Source organism: Bufo bufo, chromosome 3 (genome assembly GCF_905171765.1).
Source record: "Bufo bufo chromosome 3, aBufBuf1.1, whole genome shotgun sequence".
Taxonomy (NCBI): Eukaryota; Metazoa; Chordata; class Amphibia; order Anura; family Bufonidae; genus Bufo; species Bufo bufo.
Window position 1 is genome coordinate 205,488,761 of NC_053391.1, and position 15,511 is coordinate 205,504,271.

Consider the following 15,511-nt stretch of genomic DNA (forward strand, 5'->3'; position numbering starts at 1 on the left):
AAAAAGAATGGTCCTGTCATTTCAGAGTCCATAAGGCCTCTATCACACGGTGAGTATTTTGCATCAGGATTTGATCATGATTTGGAAGCCAAAAGCAGTAGTGGGTCCAAAACACAGAAGACATGCAAATATTTCCATCACATGTTATCTCTGTTTTGGATCCACTCCTGTTTTTTCCTTACCAATACTGATCAAATGCTGATGCAGAAAACTGACCAAAAACTGACCATGTGATAGAGGCTATTAAAGTCCTGCATGCAAAACTTCTTTTCCAACTGATTTCAGACGCAAATGTCCAAAACTCATGCAAACTGAGCGAAAGCACGCAATCACACGGTCAGTATTTTGTATCAGGCTTTGATCATGATTTGGAAGCCAAAGGCTGGAGTGCATCCAAATCATGTTATCACATGTTATCTCTGTTTTGGACCCATTCCTGTTTTTGCCTTATAAATACTGATCAAATGCTGACTTTTGAAGGTGGTTGCTCGAAGTACAGGATCCATTTTTTTCAGGCTGTTCTTCTGACCGACCAGAAGAACTGAAAAATAAAAAGTGATGTGAACACAGCCTTACTGCTGACACCCTTCTTACCATCATGGGGCCACTACATAAATCTTGGGCCACTGCACGGTTCAATCCATGGCAATAAATTACACCTGACGCTAACATTGACCTGAAAGGCTGAGTTCAAACTTCAGTTATTTGGTTGGTTATTTCCATCAATTTTTGTGAAATGTGTTCACTAGAACAGGCATATCAGGAGCGCCGACATGTGTATTAATATTGTTTAGGTCTCCATTCTACTGCCAAAACAGCTCCAACCCAACAAGATATGTACTCCACAGGGCCCCTGAAAGTGCCTTGTAGTGTTCTGCACCAATAATTTAGCTGCAGTTCCTTTAAGTCCTGTATGTTTTAAGGGGGGGCTTCCACTTTTGGTCCTCAAGCATGTCAATTAGCTTTGGATACCCATGATCCTGTTATTGGATTACTATTGAACTTTTTTTGGAAGCTACTAATCACTGCTTACCAGAAATACCACAAAAGACCAGTCATTTTAAAGATGTTCTGACCCAGTCATCTAGGCATTACAATTTTCCTCGTGTCAAAGTCACTCAAATCATTACGTTTGCCAACACATCAGCTGCAAGAACTAGTTACTTGCTGACTAATAGGCTATATGCCAACCCTTGGCATGTGCCATTGTAACAAGATAATAGGGGAGATTTATCAAACTAGTGTAAAATAGAACTGGCTTAGTTGCCCAAAGCAACCAATGAGATTCCGTTTTCATTTTTCACAGCTCCTTTAGAGGTGAAATCTGATTGGTTACTATGGGCAACTAAGCTATTTCTACTTTAAACCAGCTTGATAAATCTCCCCCAAAGTCTTTCACTTCTCCTGTCATGCATTAGACGCCTAAAAATTGAACTGGATGCAAGAAGTTGATCAAAACGCCAGCGCCATCATTCTACACATTGGCTGTTAATCAAAAATTGAAATCAAAATCAGAATAATTGTGCAAAATGAATCAGATTATTTTCTTAGCTAAATGAAAATGAAGCTTACACTGAACAAAGTGTAAAGAAAAGTTGTGTGCATCTTATTATTATTATTTTTAATTTTTATTTTCCTTCTTCCTTCCTGTGCTGCCAAAATGCATTAAGAGAAGCTTGGCAAGAAAAATAAAAGATTGTAGCACCTTCAAATTGGCTGTATTATTCAAAGTATCTTAATGCTACTGATGTTTATATTCTTCATATCATGCTGATTTAGATCCATCTCAAATTACATCTTTATAAAGAAAAAGGAAGTATTCAGCAGGGTTTATTAATGGGCTGTACAGCAACGTGGGTAATGTACTTGAAGATTCTTATTTATATGTATTCACAAGGAGCTATTGTTATGCTTTGTATGGGACCAAATTCCTTTTGATCTTACAGCACGTATTCCCACTCTACCAAAACTCTGAAAGTAGTTGCCAAGGTCTCCATATGTGATGCAGGTTAACAATGCTTTTCAAGTCCCTTTGATGTAGTCTGCTCCACTTCCTCTATACTACAGAATAACAAAGATGGCTGTAATATAAAATGACAACACACCTACTGAGTATAACATAAAGAATGTTTCTGGCAAGCGGCTGCTTCTTCTAAGCCCCAGGTGATGGGTAATCAACACAACTCAAAAATTTAATGGAAATTTAGTAGTTTAACTATAACTTTGCCAAGCACATCTAAAGGCCTCTATCTATCTGTCTATTATCTATCTATCTACCTACCTACCTACCTACCGATCTACCTATTGATTGATCGGTCGGTCTGTATCTATCTATCTTTTCGCTATTATCTATCTTTAGAAGAATTTTTTTATATATTTCTCACAGGTTTGATAGTAATATAAGAGAATAGGATCAACACAAAGGAGCATATTGAAGGGAATCTGTCACCATGATCTTTGACTATTATCTGCAGTAATAGATGAGTAGTAATGCAGATATGGAGTCCAGATTGCTGCTTTTTTTCCCATTAACCCAACATCAGCATTTAAAACTGAGCGGCACACATGAGTCCTCTCCATTATGTTAGTACAGCACAGCAGTCCTAAAGAAAAAAAGAAAAACAACACTTGATTTAACAAAGGTGAAAATAAAGCGGAGTCCTTTAATCCAGCAAATGCAATGTTTCGGCTATACATTTTCCTTTTTCAAGCATTTGATGATGGATTAAAGATCTACACTTCATTATTAGTGATGAGCGGGAGGTGCCATATTCGGTTTCGCGATATTTCGCGAATATTCGCATGAATATTCGTGTTATATTCGTCGAAATCGAATATTCGCAATTATTCCAATTATCGCGAAATTATTTTTCGCATATTGCGAAAATTTATCTTGATAGTATAAGGCAACGTTCCTATGCTAATGACTATGGCTAGGCTAATATGTGTATATTACGAAATTTCGTAATATTGCTCTAACTTCGTCTCTTAGAATATTACGAATATTCTAAAAGACGAAGTTAGAGCAATATTAAGAACATTTGCAAAAGTCGAAATTGCGATGCGAGTAATATAACACGAAATAGTCGCATGAAGATTTAAACTTAGCACTGCTATATTCCATATTCTAGCCTAATATGGAATATAGCTGTGTTAAGTTAGCACTGCTATATTCCATATTAGGCTAGAATATGGAATATAGCTGTGCTAAATTGAAATCTTCATGCGACTATTTCGTGTTATATTACTCGCATCGCAATTTCGACTTTTGCAAATGTTCTTAATATTGCTCTAACTTCGTCTTTTAGAATATTCGTAATATTCTAAAAGATGAAGTTAGAGCAATATTACGAAATTTCGTAAAATACACATAGATTGTATTTAAGCTAATATACTGCTATAGTAATAATTTTTAATAGTGTACATATTTTACAAAACTTAAGTTCAGAAGAGGCAAAAAAAATTACAGGAAAAAAAAGGGATTATAGCACTATATTAGCTAAATTACAATCTATATGTGTATTTTACGAAATTTCGTAATATTGCTCTAACTTCGTCTTTTAGAATATTCGTAATATTCTAAGAGACGAAGTTAGAGCAATATTACGAAATTTCTAAAAGACGAAGTTAGAGCAATATTAAGAACATTTGAAAAAGTCGAAATTGCGATGCGACTAATATAACACGAAATATTCGCATGAAGATTTCAACTTAGCACAGCTATACTCCATATTCTAGCCTAATATGGAATATAGCAGTGCTAACTTAGCACAGCTATATTCCATATTAGGCTAGAATATGGAGTATAGCAGTGCTAAGTTGAAATCTTCATGCGAATATTTTGTGTTATATTACTCGATGCGTTATATTAAATTGCGATGCGACTAATATAACACGAAATATTCGCATGAAGATTTCAACTTAGCACAGCTATACTCCATATTCTAGCCTAATATGGAATATAGCAGTGCTAACTTAGCACAGCTATATTCCATATTAGGCTAGAATATGGAGTATAGCAGTGCTAAGTTGAAATCTTCATGCGAATATTTCGTGTTATATTACTCGCATCGCAATTGCGACTATTGCGTAAAATACACATATAGATTAGATTGTAATTTAGCTAATATGGAATATAGCAGTAAGTTGAAAGCGCCACTGACTGGAGCAGCCAGGAAGCCAGGAATCCAAAGGACAGGTAAGAACAACTTTAGGGAAGTGGGAAACAAAAAAATATAATAAAAAAAAAAAAGAAAAAAAACGAATATTCTATTTCGCGAATATATAGAACGATATTCTAAATATTCGCGAAATCTCGAAATTGCGATATTCGAGAAAAAAATTCGCAATTCGAATATTCGCGCTCAACACTATTCATTATTACCTTTCTTTTTGACTATTTTGGGGGCAGTGGCGTAACTAGAACTGAATGTGTCCCACAGTAAAATTTTTGAACTTCTCCCCCACAGAATCCCCTCCTCCCGTGCAACCCTCCTGTGCAACCCGAAGGCTCCCTCTGTTTTCTACATATTTCTACACACTGAAATATTTCAGTCCTCCTCCTGGGTGGACCCCTTCTGAATTTAGGCCCCGTAGCAGCTTCCCTTGCTTCCACTATAGCTACTCCCCTGTTTGGGGGGTAGCCTTCAGACCCAGCTCCAATTTGGGCACACAGCATGCCTCTTTTTTTACCTGACTAGGAGTGCTATACTCTTATTTTTAGTAGAACAATCCTGCGTATTTTAGTGCAGATTTATATGCTGACAGTGGGGGAACAGGGGGCAGTAGGAAAATATAAAATGGTGAGTTTGAGTCCTTATGTGCGCTGCTGCTCATGTATTACTGGAGATAATAGGCCATACTTGTGGCAACAGATTCCCTTTAAGTGAAGAATTACAGGGTTTTGTAAATTATTTTTATTTGGTGGTCTTTTAACTTCTCCATTAACGATGGATTGACATATGGCCCATACTAGACTATACAGGGAGTGCAGAATTATTAGGCAAGTTGTATTTTTGAGGATTAATTTTATTATTGAACAACAACCATGTTCTCAATGAACCCAAAAAACTCATTAATATCAAAGCTGAATATTTTTGGAAGTAGTTTTTAGTTTGTTTTTAGTTTTAGCTATTTTAGGGGGATATCTGTGTGTGCAGGTGACTTTTACTGTGCATAATTATTAGGCAACTTAACAAAAAACAAATATATACCCATTTCAATTATTTATTTTTACCAGTGAAACCAATATAACATCTCAACATTCACAAATATACATTTCTGACATTCAAAAACAAAACAAAAACAAATCAGTGACCAATATAGCCACCTTTCTTTGCAAGGACACTCAAAAGCCTGCCATCCATGGATTCTGTCAGTGTTTTGATCTGTTCACCATCAACATTGCGTGCAGCAGCAACCACAGCCTCCCAGACACTGTTCAGAGAGGTGTACTGTTTTCCCTCCTTGTAAATCTCACATTTGATGATGGACCACAGGTTCTCAATGGGGTTCAGATCAGGTGAACAAGGAGGCCATGTCATTAGATTTTCTTCTTTTATACCCTTTCTTGCCAGCCACGCTGTGGAGTACTTGGACGCGTGTGATGGAGCATTGTCCTGCATGAAAATCATGTTTTTCTTGAAGGATGCAGACTTCTTCCTGTACCACTGCTTGAAGAAGGTGTCTTCCAGAAACTGGCAGTAGGACTGGGAGTTGAGCTTGACTCCATCCTCAACCCGAAAAGGCCCCACAAGCTCATCTTTGATGATACCAGCCCAAACCAGTACTCCACCTCCACCTTGCTGGCGTCTGAGTCGGACTGGAGCTCTCTGCCCTTTACCAATCCAGCCACGGGCCCATCCATCTGGCCCATCAAGACTCACTCTCATTTCATCAGTCCATAAAACCTTAGAAAAATCAGTCTTGAGATATTTCTTGGCCCAGTCTTGACGTTTCAGCTTGTGTGTCTTGTCCAGTGGTGGTCGTCTTTCAGCCTTTCTTACCTTGGCCATGTCTCTGAGTATTGCACACCTTGTGCTTTTGGGCACTCCAGTGATGTTGCAGCTCTGAAATATGGCCAAACTGGTGGCAAGTGGCATCTTGGCAGCTGCACGCTTGACTTTTCTCAGTTCATGGGCAGTTATTTTGCGCCTTGGTTTTTCCACACGCTTCTTGCGACCCTGTTGACTATTTTGAATGAAACGCTTGATTGTTCGATGATCACGCTTCAGAAGCTTTGCAATTTTAAGAGTGCTGCATCCCTCTGCAAGATATCTCACTATTTTTTACTTTTCTGAGCCTGTCAAGTCCTTCTTTTGACCCATTTTGCCAAAGGAAAGGAAGTTGCCTAATAATTATGCACACCTAATATAGGGTGTTGATGTGATTAGACCACACCCCTTCTCATTACAGAGATGCACATCACCTAATATGCTTAATTGGTAGTAGGCTTTCGAGCCTATACAGCTTGGAGTAAGACAACATGCATAAAGAGGATGATGTGGTCAAAATACTCATTTGCCTAATAATTCTGCACGCAGTGTACACTACATTTTCTTCAGTAGCTATTGAGTAATAACTCATATACCATTTTAGGTTGTCTGTGGTTCCTTGCTAAAGGAAATCTTGCTCCCATTTAGGTTTCTTCAAGTTCACTGACTTTTCATAGTCTTTTGGCTCCATTGTAAAAGACAGTTATTGATATACACCTTTTGCTACTGAGGCATCTGTTCTACAACTCAGAATGGTGGCAGAGAAGCTTATTTATCTTTCTATACCACTTAAAGGAACGTATATTGAATTTTCAATAAAGTAAGTGCATTAACCTAATACTCTAATGTTGTAGGCATTTGTCTTAAAGCAAGTTTGCTTCAGTAAAGGCTTGCTTAAGAGCTTGAAAAGTGATTCACTTAGAGATATCCAGTAGTCAGTGCTTTAACCCCTTAAGCAGTGGCGTAGGCATCGCCATAGCAACCATAGCAGTGGCTATGGGGCCCTACGCCACTGGGGGCCCGTCCAGGCCGCCTTCTGTTGATTTTTTTATTTTTTATTTTTAAATTTACATACACACAGGCAGCCAGGCCCGAGCCGCGGACCGCCCGCCCACTACACTAGACTAGTGTAGTGGGCGGGGCGCGGGCGGTCCGCGGCTCGGGCCTGGCTGGTGAGGAGTCAGGACTGGAGCAGGGCGCACGCAGGGCCGGGCCGACACAGTGGCTGGGGAGGCTCCAGCCTCTGGGCGGCAGGCAGGCCACTGAGTCAGAAGATCTGATGGTATATTCACGAGCTCAGTGAGATCGTAAAAACTCAAATCCGATGGTATATTCTAACCCCCAGGCGTTCCCATGGTGACAGGGACGCTTGCCTGGGGGTTAGAATATACAAGGGCCATGCCGCTGTATATTTATAAACTAATCAGTAACTAACTACTTTAACTTTAATCATTGACATTGCTGATCTCTTTACTGGGATATCTTACTCTGTCTTAGCTCCGGTAACAGCAGGCAGTGCGGGAGGGCGGCGCTCACTCACTGATGTCACGCGCCTGCGCCGTCTAGTGGGAGGAGCAGACGCGTGACGTCAGTGAGTGAGCGCCGCCCTCCCGCATTGCCTGCTGTTACCGGAGCTAAGACAGAGTAAGATATCCCAGTAAAGAGATCAGCAATGTCAATGATTAAAGGTAAAGTTACTGATTAGTTTATAAGTGTACTCCTGTGAGCGTCGGGGAGGGGGATCTGTGGATGTTACTGTTTAGGGGAGGGGGATCTGTGGATGGCACTATTTAGGGGAGGGGGATCTGTGAATGGCACTATTTAGGGGAGGGGGATCTGTGGATGGCACTGTTTAGGGGAGGGTATCTGTGAATGGCCCTATTTAGGGGAGGGGGATCTGTGGATGGCACTGTTTAGGGGAGGGGGATCTGTGGATAGCACTGTTTATGGGAGGGGGATCTGTGGATTGCACTATTTAGGGGAGGGGGATCTGTAAAACTACTGTAGTTTAGGGTACATATTATTTTTAGTTGCTCTATATTACACTTTTTGTGAGGCAAGATAACAAGAAATAGCTGTTTTGGCACCGTTTTTATTTTTTGTTATTTACAACATTCATCTGACACATTATATCATGTGTAATTTTTATAGACCAGGTTGTCGCGGATGCGGCGATACCTAATATGTATACTTTTTTTTTATTTATGTAAGTTTTACACAATGATTTCTTTTTTGAATCAAAAAAAAATCATGTTTTAGTGTTTCCATAGTCTGAGAGACATAATTTTTTCAGTTTTTGGGCGATTACCTTGGGTAGGGTATTATTTTTGCGGGATGAGATAATGGTTTTATTGGCACTATTTTGGGGTGCGTGTGACTTTTTGATCGCTTGCTATTACACTTTTTGTGATGTAAGGTAACAAAAAATGGTTGATTTAGCTCAGCTTTTATTTAAATTTTTTTACGGTGTTCATCTGAGGGGTTAGGTCATGGGATATTTTTATAGAGCCGGTCGATACGAACGTGGCGATACCAAATATGTATACAGTTTTTTTTTTATTTATGTAAGTTTTACACAATAACAGCTTTTTTAAAACAAAAAAAATTATGTTTTAGTATCTCCATATTCTGAGCCATAGTTTTTTTTTTGGGCGATTGTCTCAGGTAGGGGCTCATTTTTTGCGGGATGAGGTGACTTTTAGATTGGTACTATTTTGGTGGGCAAACGCCTTTTTGATCGGTTGCTGTTCTACTTTTTGTGATGTAAGGTGACAAAAAAATGGTTTATTTAGCACAGTTTTTTTTTTTTTTTTTTTACGGTGTTCATCTGAGGGGTTAGGTCATGTCATATGTTTATAGAGCCGGTCGATACGGACGCGGCGATACCTAATATGTATACTTTTTTTTTTTTCCCTATTTTTTACCAATTTTTTTTAACTTTATTTGGGGAAAATGATGTTTTTGTTTATTTTTACTTGAAACTTAATTTTTTGGGGGGAAAACTTTATTTTTAAAAGTTTTTTTTCACTTTGTTTTTTGTCCCACTTTGGGACTTGAACTTTTGGGGGTCTAATCCTTTACAATGCATTCCAATACTTCTGTATTGGAATGCATTGGCTGTATGAGTAATACTGTGTGTATTACTCATATAGCTTCCTGCCTGTGAGATCCAGGGGGCTGGATCTCACAGGCTCATCACCGGAAGGCAGCGCAATGCCTTCCTTAGCAAGAGCCCACAGCGTAGCTCTCGCCGCATGTCACTGGAGAGTGGCATTAGTCGAACATCCCTTCAGCGGATATTAGCTTCTCACAAATGGCACCCTTACAAACTCCAGCTACTGCAGCATCTCAACAAGGATGACCCAGATCGGCGCACTGAATTTGCAGAATGGGCAAAACAAAAATTGGAACAGGACCCTCAGTTTACGCAGAAGATTTTGTTCAGTGATAAGGCAAACTTTTATGTGAATGGTTAAGTTAACAAACAAAACCACCGCTATTGGTCTGACAGTAACCCACATTGGATAGATCCCTCCAAGACTGTTGGAACAAAAAAATGTATGGTATGGTGTGGTATATGGGGTACAAAGATAGTGGGGCCATTCTTCATCAATGGAAACCTCAAGGCCATTGGATATGCGAAATTGCTACATGATGATGTGTTTCCCTCTTTATGCACTGAAGCTGGCACGTTCCCTGAGTTTTTCCAGCAAGATGGTGCACCACCACATTATGGGTGTCAGGTCCGAGCATTCCTAGATGAACAGTTTCCTGGAAAGTGGATTGGTCATCGTGGGCCAGTTGAATGGCCCCCAAGGTCTCCCGATTTGACCCCCTTAGACTTTTATCTTTGGGGTCATCTGAAGGCAATTGTCTATGCTGTGAAGATACAAGATGTGCAGCACCTGAAACTACGGATACTGGAAGCCTGTGCTAGCATTTCTCCTGCGGTGTTGCTATCAGTGTGTGAAGAGTGGGAGAAGAGGGTTGCATTGACAATCCAACACAATGGGCAGCAGATTGAGCACATTTTATAAGTGGTCAGAAACTTGTAAATAACTCATGAAAGAATAAAGTTACGTTAAAACCAAGCACACCATTGTTTTTCTTGTGAAATTCCCAATAAGTTTGATGTGTCACATGACCCTCTTCCTATTGAAAAAACAAAAGTTGGATTCAAAATGGCCGACTTCAAAATGGCCGCCATGGTCACCACCCATCTTGAAAAGTTTCCCCCCCTCACATATACTAATGTGCCACAAACAGGAAGTTAATATCACCAACCATTCCCATTTTATTAAGGTGTATCCATATAAATGGCCCACCCTGTATATGAACACACAGTTTATTTCAACCGCAGTAAACGAATGGCCGTATTTGTGGCCTAAATGTGACTGTCACCTATGCACGTGTAATCAAAGATGACCAGTATATGAAAATTTTTTATTTTTTTTTAAACGCAGTAACCTAATGGCTGTATTTGTGGCCTAAATGTGACAGTCACTTATGCACGTGTAATCAAAGATGACCAGTATATTAAAAAATATATATTTTAAGCACAGTCAGCAAAAAAGCTGTATTTCTGGACTAGCAGACATGCAGATAGATAGTGCTGGTGCACTATATGAAAAAAAAAAATATTTTAAACACAGTCAGCAAAAATGTATTTCTGGACTAGCACCATATGAAAAAAAAAGCTGTATTTCTGGACTAGCAGATATGCAGATAGATAGTGCTGGTGCACTATATGAAAAAAAAAATAAAAATTAAGCACAGTCAGCAAAAAAGCTGTATTTCTGGACTAGCAGACATGCAGATAGATAGGGCTGCACCAGCATGTCTGCATAAAATGACTGCCGATTGGGTATTCATAGTGACAAACTGAAGTAAAAAAAAAATGTTTTTTCAACAGAAATTGGCTCAGTGCAGGCTAAAAAAAACCTGTGCACTGCACCCACAAAACACATTGGATTGAGATCGCTGAGTTATAAGGCATTTCTTCTTAGTATTTATCCCTGATCTGTCCCTGACAGCAGCAACATCTTCTCCCTACACTAAGAATAGCAGAGTGACGTGCAGCGCTACGTGACTCAGCCTTAGGCTCATGCACACGACCATCCTGTGCATCCGTGGCCGTTGTGCCATTTTCCGTATTTTTTTGCGGACCCATTGACTTTCAATGGGTCCGTGGAAAAATCGGAAAATGCACCGTTTTGCAGCCGCATCCGTGATCCGTGTTTCCTGTCCGTCAAAAAAATATGACCTGTCCTATTTTTTTGACGGACAACGGTTCACGGACCCATTCAAGTCAATGGGTCCGTGAAAGAACACGGATGCACACAAGATTGGCATCCGCGTCCTTGATCCGTGGCCGTAGGTTACTTTCATACAGACGGATCCGAAGATCCGTCTGTATGAAAGCTTTTTCAGAGCTGAGTTTCCACTTCGTGAAAACTCAAATCCGACAGTATATTCTAACACAGAGGCGTTCCCATGGTGATGGGGACGCTTCAAGTTAGAATATACTGAGAACTGTGTACATGACTGCCCCCTGCTGCCTGGCAGCACCCGATCTCTTACAGGGGGCTGTGATCCACACAATTAACTTAATTATGCATATCATAGCCCCCTATAAGAGATCAGGGGCTGCCAGGCAGCAGGGGGCAGACCCCCCTCCCTCCCCAGTTTTAATTTTATTGGTGGCCAGTGCGGCCCCCCCCCCCTCTATTGTATTATTTTCATTGGTAGCACAGTGTGCGCCCCCCCCCCTGCCCCCCCTGCCCCCCCTCCCTCTATTGTATTATTTTCATTGGTGGCACAGTGTGCGGTCCCCCCCTCCCCCCCTCTATTGTATTAATATCATTGGTGGCCAGTGTGCGGCCTCCCCTCTCCCCCGCCCCCCCCCCGCATCATACTTACCTGCTTCTAACTCTCCGCTGCCACCAATGATCGAGGGGGGGCGGGGGAGAGGGGAGGCCGCACACTGGCCACCAATGATATTAATACAATAGATGGGGGTCGGGGGGGGGGCACACTGGCCACCAATGATAATACAATAGAGGGAGGGAGGTGGGGGCGGGGGGGCCGCACACTGTGCCACCAATGAAAAGAATACACTAGAGGGAGGGGGCGGGGGGGCGCACACTGTACCACCAATGAAAATAATACAATAGAGGGAGGGAGGGGGGGGCCGCACTGGCCACCAATGAAATTAAAACTGGGGAGGGAGGGGGGTCTACCCCCTGCTGCCTGGCAGCCCCTGATCTCTTATAGGGGGCTATGATATGCACAATTAACCCCTTCAGGTGCAGCACCTGAGGGGTTAATTGTGCGGATCACAGCCCCCTGTAAGAGATCGGGTGCTGCCAGGCAGCAGGGGGCAGTCATGTACACAGTTCTCAGTATATTCTAACTTGAAGCGTCCCCATCACCATGGGAACGCCTCTGTGTTAGAATATACTGTCGGATATGAGTTTCACGATCTAACTCAAATCCGATGGTATATTCTAACATAGAGGCGTTCCCATGGTGATGGGGACGCTTCAAGTTAAAATATACCATCGGATTGGAGAAAACTCAGATCCTATGGTATATTAACTCCTGACTTTACATTGAAAGTAAATGGGGGACGGATCCGTTTGAAATTGCACCATATTGTGTCAACGTCAAACGGATCCGTCCCCATTAACTTGCATTGTAATTCAGGATGGATCCGTTTGGCTCCGCACGGCCAGGCGGACACCAAAACAACAGTTTTTTCGTGTCCGTGGATCCTCCAAAAATCAAGGAAGACCCACGGACGAAAAAACGGTCATGCATCACGGACCAACGGAACCCCGTTTTGCGGACCGTGAAAAAATACGGTCGTGTGCATGAGGCCTAATATAGAGGCTGGGTCACATGCTGCAGTTGGCCAATCACAGCCATGCCAATAGTAGGCATGGCTGTGATGGCTTCTAAGGGCACACAGTTAAACGCTTGTTGATTGGCTGCTTTGCAGCCTTTCAAAAAGCGCCATAAAAATCGCTGAACACTGAACATAAACCTGAACTTTTATATAAATGTTCGTGTTCAGGTCTGGGTCCAAAAAAAGCTAAAGTTCGGTACGAACCCGAACTTTACAGTTCGGGTTCGCTCAACTCTAGTGTCATATTGTTGGGACATCAAATCTCCTGAGAAAAAGAAGGCAGTAGGACTGGTTCAAAACACAAACTATGAAACAGCACTCTGCAAACACAAATAATAAAGTAAATACAATTGTGCCATACTCACTATAGAAAATGTAAAATGCTAAGGACTGGTTCCACAATATCCCAGACATACTGAAGGCTGATTAATGTTCCCTCTAAAAATACTTTTCCTAAAACCAGCAGCAGAAGAATCAGCACTCCAAGAGAATATTCAAAAAAGTGTAAAGTTTATTCATCCATTTATTGACCAGTGTTTCAGCTCTGTGGAGCTTTTTTCATGCTCCTAAGGAGCTGAGGTGTTTTACTGCATAACCACATGTGAAGACATTTCTTAGATATCTACTTGGAATGCTGGTTCTCCATCCATTTCTTTGGTTGACATTGAGGACATGTGGTTGTGTCCCGGGAGGGTTAGCACCCATTGCAAGTATACACAGTGCTGCTTCAGTCTCTATTTTCTGGTATTCATTTTTCTCAGTAGAGAGGCTTTTTCAGGTGTAATATTCGCCAATACTTTCATTCATATAGTAAAACGTATACCAATAGATAATTCTTAGTGTCTGCAACTGAAAAGGGAAAATAGTAATATTATGTGAATTTGTATTTTGTGACTTTTGACATAAATAGGAACAAAAATAAGAAAAATGGCACATTTACAGGAAACAAATGTGTTTATTATATCCATTAAGTCTTCTTATTGTGCAGTTTGAAGACAAAGTTCCAGCTTTGCCTTGTATGGTACTTCAGGAATTCTCAACAAATAATGACCTTGGCCTTACTGTGAAGGATATTGTGTATCCACTGCAAACATACAGAAACTATTTTCTTCTCTGCTTTAGTACATATCTTTGAAACTTAAAATAAATTTAGTCATATCTGAAATCTAGAACCTTTTAGCAAAATCTTAAAAACAGAATTCAATTCTTTTTTTTAAATAAATTATGGTTATAATAAGATCGTTAAGAGATAGATGAGCTTTCCATATACTAGATTTTTTTTAAGCAAAAAGATAGATAAAGGTATATACTATGTTTAGAGATGAGCGCATTTTTTAAAAATTAGATTCGGACGGATTGCCAAATTTTTCTGAAAAAATTGCTTTGATCCAAATTTATTTGCAGCGAATCACGTTAAATTACGGCTATTTCCTGGCTGCTGATAGCCTTTATAGTGGTGTACAACACTGTGCCTTGCAGTAACATGCATAGGGAGTCTGCTTTGGTAGTTAAATAATACATTGAGTCCATATGACATGCAGGTGACAGGCGTCGCTCTTAGAATCACTGCATACTTCACTCGTTTGGGCGGTCACAGGGACAAAACTGACAAAATAACTCAAGTATCAACTCAGCCTTACAGGTAGAGGTTAGCGTCAAGAAGAAGCATACTCCTTTTACACCACTGTCAGCTGATTCCAAATAGATGTCTACAGAACCTGTTCTATTAAACACTTATACAAGTAGAGCCCCCCGACAGAGTGGAGAGGATGTCAGCAGTAAGTTTGTGTTGACGTCACTGATTAATTTTCCCCATTTTCTGATCCGTCAGAACAATTACCCAGGAAAAATGGATCCTGTCTGTGGAGCATATACTTTCACTTGGTCAGCATTTGCTCAATAATCCATCAGTATTGCTAAAGGCAAAAAAAAAAAACGGAGTGGAACTAAAACAGAGATGACACGTGAAAGCACTATTTGCATGTCTTCTGTGTTTTCTACCCACTCCTGCTTTTGGCTAGCAAATCATAAGCCAATTTGGATGGGACCATACAGGCCCTAAAGCTGCAACACAGACAGGATCCATTGTGCGTCTCATTTTTTCTTCCTTCTGACAGATCAGAAGAAGTGTCAAATAAATGATGATGTCAGCCAGGCCGAAAGCCAAAATAGTGGACCAGTCATGAAGTGAGGAGGGTGGGAACAGCATGAGAAGTCCACAAAGTGGACCTATGACATAGTAGTGAGGTGAAAGCAGCATGAGGAGACCACAGAGTGGCCCAATGACAGGGTCTGGAGATGGAAGCAGTATAAGGAGGCCACCGAGTGGCACAATGACAGAGTCTGTAGGTGGCAGCAGCAGCATTAGTAGAAGGCCACCAAGTGGCATAATGACTGAGTCTGCAGGTGGCAGCATAAGGAGACCACAGAGCGGCACAATGACAGAGTCTGGAGGTGGCGGCAGCATGAGTAGGCCACAGAGTGACACAATGACAGAGTCTGGAGGTGGGGGCAGCAGCAGCATCAGGAGGAGGCCACAGAGTGGCACAATGACAGAGTGTGGAGGTGGCAGCAGCATGAGTTGGCCACAGAGTGACACAATGACTGAGTC